Source organism: Gallus gallus, chromosome 4, assembly GCF_016699485.2.
Source record: "Gallus gallus isolate bGalGal1 chromosome 4, bGalGal1.mat.broiler.GRCg7b, whole genome shotgun sequence".
Classification (NCBI taxonomy): domain Eukaryota; kingdom Metazoa; phylum Chordata; class Aves; order Galliformes; family Phasianidae; genus Gallus; species Gallus gallus.
The window spans coordinates 49877457-49894873 of record NC_052535.1 but is presented as its reverse complement, the minus strand read 5'-3'; the positions used below and the strand labels follow the sequence as shown (position 1 = coordinate 49894873).

The 17417-nt window shown below is 44.0% G+C and overlaps 2 protein-coding genes across 14 annotated transcripts in view; one reads left to right on the top strand and one right to left on the bottom strand.

The window, feature by feature from the left end:
- The window catches only part of GC (GC vitamin D binding protein), a 43818-nt gene that overhangs the window by 16606 nt on the left and 9795 nt on the right, over positions 1–17417 (top strand). For 4 of the 6 annotated variants that reach the window (XR_005859114.2, XR_005859113.2, XR_005859115.2 and 1 more), the window contains exons 14-16: positions 7205–7332; positions 10625–10884; positions 12198–16601. The gene's annotated coding sequence lies outside the window, so the exon portion shown is untranslated. The remainder of the gene's footprint in view (positions 1–7204; positions 7333–10624; positions 10885–12197; positions 16602–17417) is intronic. The other 2 variants (XR_005859112.2, XR_005859116.2) reach the window with 2 other exon arrangements.
- Positions 12740–17417, bottom strand: part of SLC4A4 (solute carrier family 4 member 4) — a 232555-nt gene continuing 227877 nt past the window's right edge. For all 8 annotated transcript variants that reach the window (XM_046940813.1, XM_040699727.2, XM_046940815.1 and 5 more), the window contains one exon: positions 12740–16575. The gene's annotated coding sequence lies outside the window, so the exon portion shown is untranslated. The remainder of the gene's footprint in view (positions 16576–17417) is intronic.

The following is a 17417-nucleotide window of genomic DNA, read 5'->3' as shown; positions in this document are numbered from 1 at the left end:
TGTGTGACTAAAGCTAACACTGCCTGCTCTCACACCTGAAAAACTGCAAGGCCGAGTGCATTTTAATTGTACAAAGAGATCCATACCCATTATAATAACAACTTGTAGGTTTGTCTACAGTATAAATAATAAGCAAATTCATGGAAATAGCTGAGAGCACTGAAATACCTTTTCTGCTCTTCTGAGAAAAGGGAAATCAGGAGGCTGCGTTCATGATACAGCAACTAGAGAAGTTTCATGAGCAAAGCTTTTTGCCTTGATTGGCTTTGGGCTTGCTTGCTGATAAAATGGTTAAGGTGGGTATAGAAATGGGCTATTCAAAGGGGAACCTAATTCTCTGAAGTGTGTTTCTACACATAGTGACTTAGTAAGTAAGATGAATTAATTTAATGCCATCACTGTAGGACAGGCCAGTGAAATTAAATTAAAACTATGAGAACATTCTCTCTTAGTTACAACAAACCTAGCTTTCATCTGATTTACCAGAGGCATATACCTACAACCAAATAAACAAAACCTATAAATACACAAGTTCTTGAAGCCTCAGTCTGAATAATCAGAAACATTACAACAACTAGATGTGAGCCAGAAACATTGCTGTGAAGTAACCGCCTATTTGGCACGAGCAATTTACAGCATCTGTTTGTACCTCAGCAGTGGTTTCTTCCCCCCGTACCTCACCATCTCCTTTAAAGCATCTTTCAGTCAAGGACTTGATGCATGTTGGCAGTGCTTCAAGCCATCCCACACATTAGTAGCATTACCTATAATTGCTTGGTACAGTTTTAGGTTAACCAAGGATTTTAGGATATATAGACCATCATACTGACCTGGGGAAGAGAGGGGTGAAGAACCTCTTTCCATGTTGTCAAGAAGTAAACAAAGTGCCTGAGCCCATGATGTTGAGCCCTCATAATTGCCTGGCCCTTCAATACTATTTATATAAAATTATCATTTAGGGAACACATCTATAAATACCACAGCTACCTTAGCAAGCACAATGTGAAAATAGAACCTTGTGCATTTTAAGTTGGCCAAACAAGTATTTTCCAGCTACTGAAACCTGTGAACGTTCCAGCTGGCTCTATTGGCATGGGAACAACTGCACTGTTTCATTCCCAGATGAAGATTCAACCCTGAAACATACAGTGACAGAGCTGACTTTCTTAGAAATCTTGGCATCATCTCACCTGCACTGCTCAGATAGCTGTGTTGCATTCTGCTGACTACTTAAATGAGTTGGCTGTGTGCTAATTTCTACCTTGATATCTAAGTTTCAAGTGGCTGGCACTAAAAAGGAGAATCTGTAATATTTCCTAAGCTAGAGGAGATAACAAAATGCTCGCTTCCAGTGTTTGAGCTGAAGATGTGTACCTGAAAATACAACTCATCTTTTGATAGACAGCAGTTTTAACATAAGATAGAATGAATCCAGCACTCTCTGTATTCATGATTTTGGCTGGATTTAAGAAAACATTCTGATGCCATCTTCCAGTTGGCAGAACTCAGAGAAGTCTTTCACATGCTTGACAAAGTTTTCAGCTGGGTCAGGCTGTGGATCATGGAAACTATGACCCTGATGCTACCTTTGATCCTGATTTAAGAGCTGTGAAACCAGGGAGTAAACACTGCTCTGCCTGCCTTGCCTGTGCTAAAGGGGATGTTGAAATGCTAGATTTGGGGAGAGGTATTAAGTGGTGAGGAAAAAAATTAAATGAAAACAAGTCTTCTTTCTTTGCTCAATCTCCTCTGCTTGCTGAGTGCTACCAATGAGTGAGGAAAGTTCTGTAAAATCAACTAAATGGAAAGCATTTGGTGACTGACCACGAGAAGTGATCTCTCTTCAAGGATCAGGTTCATGGTGACAAAGTGCAGTTATTAGCATTGGTACAACTTGCATCCTTTTAATCTCTTCTCAAAGGAGGCTGTATATTTATGAGGACAAGAACTAATAAGTGATTCAGGGTAACTCTGGGCTGTGCATGAATCTGCTTTCCCTGGAGGCTTGATGCTCTGCTTTGGGGAGGGCGAGCATGCTGTGTGCCACTGCGCCCTCCCTATGTCCTGGTTTCAGCCCAGACAGTGCAGATTGGACATTGCTGTGTGGTTGTTGTGAGTGATGGCTGGGGGGATGAGAGCTGTTGCTGTGGTGGTACGGGGCAGGGGGCAGCCACAGGACAGGCTGTGCTGTGGCATGTGTGGCCTGCAGGTCATGGGCAGTACATGGCTGTAGTAGCATAACATTGCACTAAGTGATGGAAGCTGAATTCTGAGAGCATCAAAGCTCTAGGGAAGACTATATAAATTATTTTCTGTGTTGACCTTACATTCTGGTAACATTAGAAGACAGGCATTCTGGTAGGATGGAGTCACTTGTAATTTGAGGTCATTTTTTATTTTTTTATATCAGAGCTAATGAGTGTCTGTACCCATGGGAAATGTTAGGTCAGTCTTCCTGTGTTTGGTTCTGTAGATCACAGCAGCGTAGGCTCCTGAATGTAGTGCTAAACAGCTGTTACTTTAGGTGTGTGTGAGCCATGTGCTAAGAAACTGAGGTTAGCCCTTGTGTGAAGTTGGCTATATCAACTCCAAAGCAAGAGGGTATCTTGCTCGAGAAAACATGTAATTTAGTGAATGGCTTTTTAGGTAAGAAATGAACTGCATGTAATCCATTACAAAAAAATGAGCCAGCAGTGTGCCCTGGCAGCCCAGATAGCCAACTGTATCCTGGGCTGCATCAACAGAAGCATGGCCAGCAGAGCGAGGGAGGCGATCCTGCCCCTCTACTCTGCACTGGTGGGGCTTCATCTGGCCTACTGCATCCAGGTATGGAGTCCTCAGTACAGGAGAGACAGACCATCTAGAGGAGGGCCACAGAGTTGAGCCCAGGGATGGAACCCTTCCCCTGTGAGGACAGGCTGAGAGTGCTGGGGCTGTTCAGCCCTGAGAAGAAAAGGCTCTGGGAAGACCTGAGAGCAGCCTTATCGGGGGGCTATAAAAAACAAGGGGACAGACTCTTTAGCAGGGTCTGTTGTGCAAGGACAAGGGAAAGTGGTTTCAAATTAAGGGAGGAGAGACTGAGTTTGGATGCAAGGAAGAAGTTTTTTTTACAATCAGGGTGGTGAGGCACTGGCACAGGTTGCCCATGGAGGTGGTGGATGTCCCATCCCTGGAGACACTCAAGGTCAGGCTGGATGGGGCTCTCAGCAACCTGACGTAGCTGTAGGTGTCTCTGTTCACTGCAGGGGAGTTGGACCAGATGGCCTTTAAGGGTCCCATCATATTCAAACTGTTCTGTGAGTAAGACTGGATGCTCTTTAAATACTGTTGCTGAGGAATCAGAAATCTCAGAAACACTCCAAATAAAGAGTTTCCAAAGAAATAAGCATGGAAAATTTTGGATGGAATTACTTCTTCATACTTAGTCTTAAATCAGAGATGATGTTTTCTCTGCTACATTTCTTAGGACCCAAAGTAAAGCAGAAAGCTTAAGAGAAAAAACTGTGGAACCAGTGATGTTAACCAGGGCTGTGTCCCGCCACACACAGTGGAGTTTCTCTCATAACTTTTATGAAAGAAAAAAAAATTAGATGAAGGGGCACCTAAAATCTCTGGAGAAACTGTGTTGCAAACTTTGGATACCATCAAACAAACACTGCTTTCAAGGAACTTGGGACCAAAAGCTAGCCTGTATCTCTGTGCAGCTGGCATTACAACTGTGTAAGCAAAAGATGCTTACTTTCTGGTTACAGTTCTCAGTTCAGATCATGTCCACACTGGGCTAGGCACTGATTAAACATGTGGAAAAACCTGCCTTTTGCAACATGCAGTATTTCAAGAGTGAGTTTTACCACTCTTGCATTTCATAAATCTGCAACCTAAGCAGGCTTGTCCAGGCTGCTACATTGTTAGTTGCAATTTATTTTACAGTGCAGCACTCAACATGGTTCTGCTGTCTGTGCTAGAGGCTGTACAGCATACTGAAGATACTCAAGAGCTGATATCATTGCTTAAGTGATTCCCCCTCCCCCAAAGGAAAAGCTTGGCCTCTTACCTTTACCGTGATATTACTGCATGGCACAGCAACTTTATCTAAGGATTTTGCAATGCAACTTTTTGTGCCTGGGGCTGAAGACTTGAACTCCTGCTGACCTGCTTGCAGGGCCTTGTGCAGACAAGAGGTGTTTAGTTGGTGGTGGTGGTAGCATTAATGTACTTCATTTAGGATACTGAAGACCAAAACATGTTCCTCAGTCCAGGCCTTATTTTGAGCACTGTGTTCATTCCCCTAAGCATCACCTGGTCTTTTACTGAAACAGAAGGGAATGTAGCCACTCCCTTCCCCTTCTCTTGGCTGTACCTTGCAGAAAGCAAATGCTCAGCAGCACAAGAACTGTTTTGACTTTGTGTTTGTCTGGTGTCCATTGCAACAAAGCTCTGGCCTGTCATTTGGTGCCTGAGCACTATTTGTACAAATAAAGCGGCCTGCTGAGCTGCTGCGTTAGTAACCAGTTTGAGCTGCCATGCCTCTCTCCTCCCTGTGCTTTAAAGAGGTCTGAGGCCATCACAAGTAGAGGGCAGTGAGAGCTGACCCCCCCCTCGCTGACCCTTTGAAAGAGTCACAGAGCCCTGGCAGCCTAAGCTGACAGCAGCACACCCACAGCCCTGCAACCAAAAAGACCTTTTGCTGCAGCTCTCAGTGATTTCAGCATCACATTTGTATCTGTCAAATTCAGGAGGTGACGTGGTGACAACTAAAGATTGGAGCGGCCTTCTGTGTTTCCAAGAAAAGAAATTGGAGAAAGACGATAAAATAAGCAAAGGACATTTCTTGTGCCTGCTGCCTGCTTCTAGGAAATGTGCTGGTTGATAGATTAAGAAAAAATAATGATTGATGCTTGTTTATCATTGCAACTCTGAGGGTGAGAAGTGTGCACTAGAATATCCCAAGGGAATTATGAAAGCCTCAGCAAACTGGCAGAGAACAAAGAGCCAACTCCATAGTCTCTATGGACGAGGTTGCATCAGTGATCTTTTGTAGCACAAAACTTCTGGCAAGGAATTTACTTCGTACATGAACAAAAATGTTTTTGGTGTTGGTATTACCTGTCTCATTTCCTGCTGTGATATTACATCTTTTTGGCTCACGGGGACTTCTGAAGTGAGTAATGAGGAGGTTAAACCAAAGAGCGTGATTACATTAAGGTGTTTGCTATTCTCTCCAGGAAACGTACCCATTCTGCCCTCTTCCTGAGCCAGCAGATTTTCCATGTGACCAGCAGTGGTGGTGAGGCTGATGAATCCCACAAGGTTGTACTGATGGTATCACAGGGACATTCTGATAGGCCCTGCGGGGAAAGCAAGGTTTAAAAATCAGTCCTGACTATCTTCTGGGACCGTGAGAATCCTCATTTCTATATGTACTTCAGCACAGTGGCCAGAATGGTCTTTTGGCCCTTATCTTCTCAAACTTGAAGACTTTCTGTAGTGTTTACCTGCAGAAACTCAACCAAGTTTGGTGTGTTTTCATTCATACAGAAAGTGCACGCTTCAGGGAAACCAGGACTGCTTTGCATCTTGGCTTGCGGGTAAACGATACTAATGTGGGAGATCAGCAGTTGGCATGAGAGGTTGCATTCCGCCCTGGAAGTTTTGCTGTTTCCTCAAGAGTGGCCAGGGCATTGGACAGGAGCATTGCTAACAGGCACAGAGGAAACTTCACTGGTGAGGCTTGACTAGTAGTCCTTAAATACACCAGTGCACACCCCGCCCCAATGTCTGACATGGCAGTAGGCACAAGAATTTAGGAGGGAAGCTCCTATCTGTTAATATATGTGAGGCAGGGCTCCTGATCCTGCAGCAAAACTGCTTTGCTGATTGTGGCCCACCATGTTCTCTGCTGCAAAGAGTGGTGCTTACGCTTGTTCTGCTTCTGTGATTCTCCTTTAGATACCCCAAAATAAGACAGTATGTAAAGACAGTTCTTTGAGATGGAGGGCATGACATACTCTTGGGGAAATAAATAAAACAGCCGGAGCAGTTAATAAGACAATGGAGTTAGAATTACCAGCCCCAGCACAGAATTCAGACTCAAATGGGAATTTCTATCTGGATAAACGAACCCACAAAACCACATTTCTCAGTGCATCTGTGCTTGTCCAGCAAACAAGCTGCTGTATTTTGCCACTAAAAAACGTATGAGAAAATGCTGCCCACTCTGGCACAAGGCTGTGCTGAAGAACACTTGTGCTCTGCCCTCTGCATTTATTTACAGAGCATGTTTATTTGCATTGGTGTTCGGGCTTCCATTAGCTTTAATTATGTATGGAGAAGTCTAATTCTGCTGCATATTCCTCCCTGTGGACTAATTAGGTGAGTGATTGTGGAAAGCCATTAGAGAGGTTGCATCCACTATTAAGAATTTCGTTTTAGAAATGGGTCAATTATCTAAAATACATCTCAGGACCTTCCCTGCACATTCGTCCACGAGCCAAACGGTGCTTTGCCATAGTTGGTAACAGTTTTTCCAACAATCTGAATGAAGAAGGAAAAGCTTCCGTACCTGCACAAAGCCAGCAGCCAGCTGACTCATGACAGTAGTAGAGGTGAACACAAGACACTGTTTTGCATCTCACAGAATCTCTGTCCCATTGCAAACTTCTGTTGACTTTCCCAACTTCAGGACAGAGCCACAATCCCAGCAGGGGCTGCACTGTGCCCCCAGGAGACCTTTCTTGCTCCTTCCTCTTTTGAAAAGTGATAAAGCACTGATTTCTCTTAAAGTCGTTTCTCCCATCAGGTTTGTAACAAATGGATCCAAATCCAAATTTCCTGATCAGCTGAGCACAAAGCAGCAGTCTCCAGCCCCACACCACTGTTTCAAAAAGTAAGCTGGTCCCTAATGTGCCACAACTCTGTACATACAGCCTACAGAATCCTGAGGACCCAGTCGGATATCTTCCTTATCCCCACCGTGGTCTCAGTTCCCTCTCTAGAGTTTTGCAAGAAATCAGCTTTTTCAGCACTAGCCTGTCCAGCACAGTGCTTGCTCCCCAAACAAAGAGCTGGGCTAGAGCTTGGCCCTGCCTCAAAAGAAATTCCAGTAGCTGTTTGTAAGCCATAGGTGTGCCTCGTGCAGGCTGCAATCGAGATCCACGTGATAAGTGGAAACATTTTAATTAAGTGGCATAATCTCTCCCACCAGATAAAGAAGATCTCAGATAACTTCTCCAGCAGGAGGAGTGCACATGACCCTGACACATGATCTGGTCTCGTCAAGATACCCCAAGCACTACACAGCTGCCGGTGTCAACACATTGCCCAGGACAACAGGTACAGCAGGAGCTATTGGCTAGAATACCTCCACCTCTGACGTCAGAAATGTTTGAGCTGCAGATTGTGGCCGAATGGGAAATTACATCAGCTAATCCTATCGGGCCTAACGGGTGAGAAAGAGCCTCACGTACCCGAGGCTGCTTTAATGTCCCCATTACTGCGTTCACATGCCCACAGTGACAGCACTGATGTCGACAAAGATGCTGAACTGCAGTATTCAGATGCTAAGAAGTTTCTCGCACTAGTCAGTGTTCTTCTTGCAGCAGAGTCTCCTGTCCTGCCCCAGTCACTTACAGCCCTGTGTTATTGCCAAGTTTATCCAGGATAATTAGGCATTATGTACTGTTCTCCATTCTGCACTGTTGCAAAGCTGCTCACTGTTACCTGGGAAACTTCTATCTACCGGTTTTTTTTTGGATAGAGGAACAACAGGTTGCACCACATCAGCAACAAACTCCGAGCCATCTCCCAAAGAAAATGTCACAGCCCCCAGGAGAGTGTCTGGCTGAGAAAAAATTAATCAGGAGATAAACATCAGGAAAGCCCGAAACCCCTACACCACCTGGGGAAAACAAGATCTTTGCATGCAACCGCCCCCAAGCCCGCAGGTTGTATCCTAGCCCTGCTGCAGGGTGCCTGAGAAGGGCTCCTGGGAGGCACTGGCCTTGCGCGAGGCAACCTCACTCACGACAGCAAAGCCGCCGCAGCCGTCACTGCTTACGCAGGGGCCATCAGAGCCCTCACAGGAACTCCACTGCCTCCAGGCAGCCTCCTCTCTTCTAGTGGGGCAAGGCAAGCAGCAAGCGCTCTGAGACCAGGGCCAAGCCTGGCTCAGGCTTTTAAGGGGAAAAGAAAAAGAAGAAGAATCAATTCTATTAAAAGAAGCAGCAGCAAAAACAAACAAACAAACAAACAAACAAAAAAACGCTTCTTTATTAAAACCGGTTGACTTCTGAGAAACCATGGGATGGTCAGTACATCCAGTAACAGCACTGGGCCTGCTGGCAGCTTGCTCTTCCACAAAATGACTTATCGGGGTTTATGCAAGCTGAGAGGATTTACTTGGCCTGCGAAACACCCCTGAGATATTAGTGCTCAACCCTTTGCCAAGGAGAGCAGGAAACACTTTCATTTTCTGCTTTGAGTTGGGGTGTTAGATTTTTTTTTTGCTGGTACAAACACAGAGATTTTGTTGTACAGCAGCTGCAAGTGCAGTTCTTGTGGATGGGCCATGTGGGAGGTGAATGCATAGTCACTAATTCTGGGGCATGAGGTGGCCTAGGGAGCCCCAGCAGTGGTGGTACCCAGCTTGACACTGTGTACAAGCCTCACATTGCCTCTTGGAGCTTCTCCCTCCTCCAGGACCCTCTTACCCCATTTTGAGTCTGCCTTCTTGCTCCCTTGCTGCCATGATGGCCCACCACATGCAGCAGAGGACATGAGGCGGCTTTTCCTTCTGCAGTTTTGTCTCAGTGGCTTTATAACCAACTTCAAAGGTTTGGAAGAAAAAGCAAAGTCATTGTTTTTGTCTTTTAAATTTTTGCTGCTCAAAGCAGTCCTTATTCGTCACTAAAATGTCTGCATGCTCACATCTGCATAGCAAACGGTACGCGTCCTTCTGTGTGTTTCAGCGAGATGTCTTGCAAGGTCAGAGAGATAGTGGTAGAAGTGTAGTTTGAATACCAAAGACAGGAGAACAAAACCAACTACTTGTGCAAGGTAGACATCTACCTTTACTCTTGAACCAGCACGTTTAAAAGAAGTCCCTGGTACTCATCATGCTGGTACACATCTCAGTGCAAAGGAGGCACTTCTGAGTAACACCTAAAATTCACCAGGAAGTGATGCTGTAAACCACGCTGATCACGATGAATGTAATTCCTAGCATGGGGCTTTCTTACGCACCCATTGGCTCAAAAAGGAGAGCTGCCCAGCAGGCACAGGGTTATCTGCATCGTTGTGACTGTACATACAGAACTTACCAGGTGTGGAGGAGCAGGCACTATCCTAATCTGAAATTGCTCATTTGCTTGATAAGCTTAACAATCTCTAACTGTAGAAGGGCTATTCACGCTAATTACACTGCTGTTATAGAAATAATTAAGCAGCAATTAATTGCAGGTGCAGTATCGTGGTAGGAATAACATTACTAACAGGGGAAGAGCAGAGCTGTAGTAGGAAAAGCGTGCCATTAAGTTGGTGAAGGTGCTGAAAAAACCTCACCAGGCTGATGGGCTACAGAAAGCCCCTGTGGCCAGATTTCCGTCATAGGAGTACTCAGGCCCACTGCTGGGCACTCTGTGGGATACTGACCTGATGCTTGGCCACAAGCGAGCACCTGGGGAAAGCAAGCAAATCTGCACCAACCCCAGGTGGCTGCTAGAGGCAGGTAAGCTGCTGGGAACTGGGTGTTTGACAGTGGTACTAAGCAAAAAAGTACGTGAGATTTAAATTTTTAATGGTTGTAGTCTAAGTGAAGCTCAGGCTCCTGCAAGGAAGAAGAGGCATAAGCATGTTAGTTAACCCAATAAATGGAAGGGTATTTTTTTTTTGTTAAGAAAGGAAGAAATTCTTTACTGAGGGTGGTGAGACACTGGAACAGATTGCCCAGTGAGGTTGTGGACGCCCCGCCCTCCCTGGAAGCATTCAAGGCCAGGCTGGATGGGGCTTTGAGCAACCTGGTCTAGAGGAAGGTGTCTCTGCCTTATAGCAGGGGGGCTGGAACTAGGTGAGCTTGGAGGTCTCTTCCAACCCAAACCATTCTATGATTCTTAAAACTGAGGGGGGGGGGAGAACCATTTTTATGGTACATAAGATGTGGGGAAAATAAGCTTAGCTTTGCTCAGTTTGCACGTTAGTCATCAGAAGTGTTCGTGGTGCTTTCCCACCACTCCAGTTGAAGGCTCATCCCTTCGTACACTGCTGCTTTAGTAGATTAAAACGTAGTCACCAGTGCTGGCTTGTAGGTAAAGCTTAATAGGTCAGAGATAAGGCTAAGAACTTTCACTGCTGGTTTTTTGTTTTTTTTAATCAATTTAGAATATGAGATCCATAAAAGCTTTAAGAAAAGGCTGCGGTGATTTTATCTGCTCCCTGTGTTGCTAACTCTGAGAACTGCTGGGCTTTTTGCTTTGCTAATGACTAATTTTTCTAGCATTTAAGGCTGGAATTTGCTCTTCAGGCCAACCACATCCTTGCTGTAGTGCCGCTGACTTCAAGTGAAAAAAATAGCAAATAATTGGGCTCACAATTCCTTCTGATTTTTGTTCTTTTTATGTATTGTGTACAGTGCTTGCCTAAAAGGAGCAGCGAATATTTTGCTGTCCACACTTTGTCTACAAAACCCATACCAAGAAGGGCTCATGGACAATTTCTGGCAGGCTGGCAAGAGGTGGAGACAGTTTATGGAGGAGGAGATCAGCTCAAAGCCACCCAGCTCCCACCCAGCTGCTTCAGCAGGAGCAAGTAAATCATTTCTCCAGGCAATAATTCCATAGCCTGCACAGAAGCAGCTGACTGTGCCAGAGTCCTGAAGTGCCTGGACTGAAGGTATGTTCACAAAGCGCTTTCCATAGTGACGGAGTTAGAAGAACTCTGGACAATGCACAGCTTTTGGTCCCAGTTTGTTAAAAGGAAAGAGCTTGGCTGCTGTCTGAACCAAGAATGGCAGACAAGATATGTTACAGCAGCGGCAGAGAGAAAAAGAGACTTGCAGCTTGTTTAAGCATCATCATCGTGTGAACAAGGTGTTCCTTACCTACGAATTTAGCTTTAAGCACACATATATTTGTGTTTTAAGGGCAACACCTCTTTTTGTGGCAGACATTTATATGGAAGTCAGTGCTGCTTTACAGTTTCAAACCACTGGAACGATTGCTTAATTCAGGTGTCTTCTCATGCAGAGAGGGAACCAAATTTGATGTTTCTGTACCATTTCCACTATTCAGTACGCAACATAAGACTTGCCAAACCAGTCATTGCAATCCTAACACCCGAACTGCTTTACTAAAAATATGCAGAATAACTTAGTACTCTCCCAGCTGTGTCAAACACCTGAGCCAAGGCAATGGTGAGACAGAAGCAGCCCCATTGGGGCACTACAGGAGAGTGGCCATGCTGGTAAGGCTGTGAGAAGAAATCGGGGACACAAAAGGGATTGGGATAAGACTACCACTGACATGTTTATTTAACAGACAGGGTAATTTGTGCTCACTACACCTATAGTTCTTTCCTGGCAGGCCAACAGCATCCCTGCAGTGTAGATGGCCCAGCAACATGTGAGCAGTACACTGTAAGCTGCTTTAGCCCAAAGCCATTACATAAGTTAACCTGTGCAAGCTGTTTTCTATAAAAGGAGCAAGTGGTATTTTTAGCAGGCTTTACGTAGTTGCTTGGCAAGGGGAAGAAACAGGAGATGCCTTGGCACCTGGAAAGGAGCCTGCCACACCAAGCACCTGACACCATCACAGTGACTACAGTCGCTGGGTTTGGGATGTGAGAAGGCACATCCCTGTTACTGGACCTGTTCTTAATCTTTCCTAATGCCAGTTTTTATTCAGCTTCATGTGCCATTGAGCGCCTCTAGGGCTTTTTGTGCATCCCTAACTGGCCTTCAGCGGGTCAGAGAGGCTCCCTGTGCTCCGTTACAGAGAGCCTGGGGAGCTCCTACCTCCATCAGCACCTTGCTGACCATGCTCTGCATTTACCTCCTAGTAAGGAAGGACACCTCCCTCCCCCCCCCCCCCCCCACACACACACAAAAAAAGGGGGGGGGAACAGCTTGTATTGGGCTGGGATTTGTAGCTGTTTTCCTTTTTGTTACTACCTCGTGTGCATTTAATTTTTCCCCATTTTTATGACAGGAACATGCTGACTCCTGCAGAGAATGGTCATCTGGGTAAGTGCAGATTTAAAAAAGCTAAGACTCTATGAAGTACGTGTGTACCTCTGTGAAGGGCATGTGAAATTGATAGCTGCCCTGGTTTGCTGGTTCCCACCCACTGCCAGCAGTCTCTGCTGAGAAGTGAGGCTGCTCCCAAGAGAAGACAAAAATCTCGGTTTCAGATGGAGATGAGACTCAGGTCTGTTCAACTCTGATTCCTGAACAAAGTTATATTTCTTTCCCAAAAAGCTTTAGTAAATTATTTCAAGGGAGTACATCTGTCATTAAAGCACGCTTATAGAGCCATATATCCCAGATCTCTTTGGGGTTATAAAGGCTGGCCGTATGTTTCTCTGCATGTACTGGTGGGACCTTTTTGAACATCCTCTCCATCCAGAGACCTGCCAGACATTTGGCCTTAGCAATGGTAACAATGACAACAGTGATGTAGGAATCTTCATTCAGTCAAACCAAACGGAATACATAAAATTAAAGCAACAACAGAAACACACAACGCTCCAATAAATGCATAAAGTTACTTTATTTTCAGTATACATTTAATTTTGAAAAATATAAATGCTAAAATATCTCATCATCTTCATCTTTTGATTCCATAAAAGTCACAATAGAAAGCTTCATAAAACTGTAAAATACTATGTTATAAGGAATTTCATGGTTTATATTAGTGGAAAAAATTTTAATATATTGAAATGTTTTCTGCTTTTTTCGGTTTTGTTCCACCATCTTGATCCACTTCATTTTACATTAATTCTTTATTCTTCCCTCCAAAGCAAATACAGACTTAAGAGAATTAAAAATAATAAAAGTATCTGAAAGTGCGTATTGATTCCAAGGAAAAAAAAAAAGGTAATGCATACAAATATATGTCAGCCGTGACGACAAATAAGTAGTGGCTACAGAGGCAGACCGTCACCATTTCCATGGGCCTGGGACAAAGCTGTCTGCAGTTCGTTTGTTTTCCCTGGGTGATGGCAGGATTTCTGCCCTCAGTTGGTAGCTGTTCTTGTGGGACTTCGAAGAGAAGCTGTTTGGGGAAGTTTTTGTGGTGTTTTTTTTTTAAATGGACTCTTCTGATTTCAGAAGAGCCTTCCCAGAAGCCAGAGGTGCTTATCCGGGCTTTTCTCACCAAATGTCCAATTCTGAACCAAAATTAATTTTAGCTGTATTGTCACAAGGCCTACAAAGCGCAGTGAAACTCATCTTGTGGTGACACCAGCCCACCAAATGCTATTAGGTGGCTGCTTTTCACTGCCTTCCATCTCTTGGTGCCAGCAGAGCTCTTGCTTGCTGTCTTTGTCGTTGTTTAATGTTTGTATAGGAAAACAAAAATAGAAAGGACACACAACCTTCCACAAAGTGCTGCTGTCAGGAAGCAGGAAATGAAAAATTTCCAGCTCCTGTCTCCATCCAGAGTTGTTTTGGACATGGAGAACTACAGAAATCTTTGTCCCGTCCCTTAAACAATGCTACCCTCTGTACAACAGCTCGTCTGTTAACGTAAAAAATAAAAAAGAGAAAGGTCTAGATCAGCAGTCAATACATTTCAAGTACATTTAACATGGTTCAAAAGTGGAAGACCTCATTTTTGTGAAGACAAATCACCAGGTAATAGCAGATGAAAGGATGCATTATGTGTGTGTGCGTATATGCATGTGTGCAGTATGCTGCATTTTGAGCATACTGTAGGTGGGGGGAGAGTTCTTTTGTCAGTGCTCTCTTAAGGAAACCTTTTTCTCTACATTAACCTATGCTGATCTTTCCTTATTTGGATTTCTACAAATAAAGTGTCTGGGCGAAACATAACAGCTCACATGCACTGCGTACATGATGACACTTGAGTCTGTTTCCCCTTTGGTAGTCTGTGACTTACTTTCACCAAGGAATTGAAAGAGTTTCTTCTCCACGTTCACATTGCACTTCCCAGGTTCTCTGTCCTCCAGCTAATCCTAGCACACAGCAGAAGGGATCACGCCGTGGCTGCTTTTCTGGCTGCCTCAGTTGGCTCCTCACCCTTTTTGAAGCAGGTTTGGGCTGCGTTTATGGGATGCTGATATCTCAGGGGCAGCAAAGAGGAACAGCTGCTCTCCCTTCCTGTTGCACTGCTTTCTCACAGCAAACAAAAATGTTAGGTAAGGAGAAATTTCGATTCCTTGGTAACAAGCTGGGGAATGTATGTGTGTGTGCATGTGTGTATGTGTGTGCTGTGCCAATTCCTCTGTAGCTCAATCATCTTTGTGCAGCAACGAGCACTTGCACAAGATCGTGCAAATAATAATAATAATAAAAAAAAGTAAAAACAATAATATTATTACAGTGCATATAATTGCATCTTTTAACCAGAACCAGTATCTGGGAAAAAAAGAGTCCTAGTTTGCAGCTCTGATTGTTGATGTGGTTGCTACTAGTTTGTGGATGCTAAAATTTGGCATATAAGGTCTCTCAGCACTGCGACAAAATCCTATTTCCTTAATCAACATGGACTTTGGTTTCTTCACAACAGGTGTGAAAGTCACTAAGCTCTACTTTTTTCTTCAGTATCTTTGCTACTTTAGGAAAAAAAAAAATGAAACAAAGCCATGTGTTAGGCATTACAGAGCAGTTTCTGCAAGTGCGTTTTTTAATGCCCGGCACTGGGGGCTATTAAGGACTGTCATCCCCCTCTCCTGCTGCTGGGCAGCTGCTCTCACTGCTGCTTCAGCCCATTATGCTTCACTGCAGGGAGCTTCATTTTTAAAGCGAAGCCTTTGCAGTGTGTCATATGTAATCCTCACGCTTGAAATGAATGCGCTGGGGAAGGCCAGTTTCCCAATTGCTATATACTCAAGTTCACTGTATACCCACTGCAGAGCAAAAGGATCTGTCACAAGGCGCTGCTTGCTGGGTTTAAAACCAAAAACCTGTGTCACTGTGCCTGCTTGATTTGTGACCGATACATCATCGTGTGTGAAAGGTTTGGCTTATCTGGCGGAGTGCCGAGCAGTCCAGGTGTAGGAGTAAACTCTGTACGTGACAGAGAGCAGTGCCTGGGCACTGTCAGTCCTCGAGGAGGACCTAGAGCTTGTGTCTCAACTGCACGCGGGGTGTTTCCACTTGCACACATACACACACGTGCACACACGGATGTTTCACATGAAAGAATTCTAACAATACTGCGTAGGAGATCAACAAAAGGAATACAATCAGCATCTGTCCCCTGACACTGTTCAGCAGTCAGTCTTTCACTTACCCACAGTACACTTAAGACTCTTCCTTGCTCACGAGAGATTTAAGTTATATCCCATCTCCTTCATAGTGAAGTTAGGTTATTCATAACAAATAAAATAACCCTAAGTCAAACAGAAGCTTTAGAGTAGAAGGTGTTAATAAAACTGATCCAGCCCTATGCCATGTCCTGGAGATTGTGTGTTTCTTTTCTTGTTTGTAAAAATCACATTATATATGGTACAAGACATCTTTACAGAAAGCCTGGCATCTAGAAATAAGAGGTAGAACTACTCAAAACTATACGTTTCCTGCTGCAGGAAAAATTCATTTTTCTTTACAGTAATTAAAAAAAGGTTAAAAAAATTGTCAAAAAAAAAAAAGTCATAGGTTAAGCCCCCATAATTTAAACAAAATAATCTAGGAAAATAACACTCTTCAATGTACCTGACGGATTAAGTCCATTAAAGTGTTTTTTTAAAAAAAATTGCATAGGAAAGGGACATTTCAAAACACATTGCTACAACGATGGCAATAGTTTGTCTGTGCTGGGAGTGAAGTACCTTTGAGTTTTCCTTCCTGTGTTACTACAAGTACAGGCTTTAAGAGCAAGTTAGTATTAGCAGCACTTTCCAGCATCTTAGAGCAGTGTAATAAAGACATTGAATTAGCCTGGAGGTCAGTTTTGTTCTGCCAGACAACAAACAAACAAACAAACACTGATTCACAACTAAAGTAATGCCAGTTCCTCTGACATTTCACAAAAGTATTATATTATATCCTTAATACTTCTGCCCTCTGCTTGAAAATGAGATGCGTGCATGTCTAAGCAACAGAGAAGGCAAAAATGAGTCTTGGTCGAAGTGGAAAGATCGGGTGAGGATAAATAAGAGGAAGTCTGCAGGGGGGGTAAGGGTGGAGCGGGGAGCACAGAATGTCTCATTTACCTATGCAGGTGGGGAGCAGAGAGCATTGTAATATTTGGCTAGTGACAAAATAAATTCCATGTAAGACTTAACAGACAGACAAATTACAAAGTAGTTTCTGTTCCCTTGCTCCTCCAGAAATAACCATTGTCTTCAGGCTCGAGTTCTATTCTAATTTGAGGCACAACTTTTACTGGAGTTCGTGGAGGGCTGCGAAGAAAAAGAAGGCAAGGCAGGTAAGTGTACGGACTAACATCGTGCATCGTAGTAATGCTTAACGTGCTCTGTGGCACTCAGCTGAATTTTGAAGAGTGCATTTTCTGAGGGATCAATGCCTGAAAAACTGTACAACTCCAAGAAAAAAAATACATTTATAAACAGAACAGTGGCAGCTGCTTCACACCTTGAGAACTGCAGATCCCAGTACTTAAGGGCACAGCACGGTGCCACATCTACAGATGGAAAAAATGCTCACCTCCCAGCACCAAGTCTATCAGCACAGACCAGTACAGCACAGCTTTCTGAACCTGGCAGCTTACAGATACCAAATAAATAACCCAGATGGGCACTGGTAATAGAAATTTCTCTTTGATACCAGAACTTAGTGATGGGCCTGTGCATCACGTAATGTTGTTTTAATGAATTGGTCCAAACACTGCTCATGTCAGGGAGTAAGCCTGCTGATTTTGTTAACAGAGGAGCTCCACATATCCAATACTTGTGCTTCACACAACTAACTGCCTGTATAAGTTTATTAAGTCATATAATATATTTTCCCCTGTAGACATGTTTTTCTGGACTTTTCCAGTTGTTCCACTACTTTTTCCTGGTTTGGACCCTGAAACAGGCATCAGTACTGCAGCTGGGGTCTAACTTAATGCCAGCAGAGTACTTATGCAAGCTCCTCGCTCTCTCCACACCGTAAGGCCATGCTGGGAATTAAGTTAGGATGCAATAACTGCACGTTAGGAATTCTCTCAAAGCGTTTTTCTAAGAGTTTCCTGTAGGCAGATAGGAACTTTGCCTTGTAGAATTTCAGTATACTGTGGCAC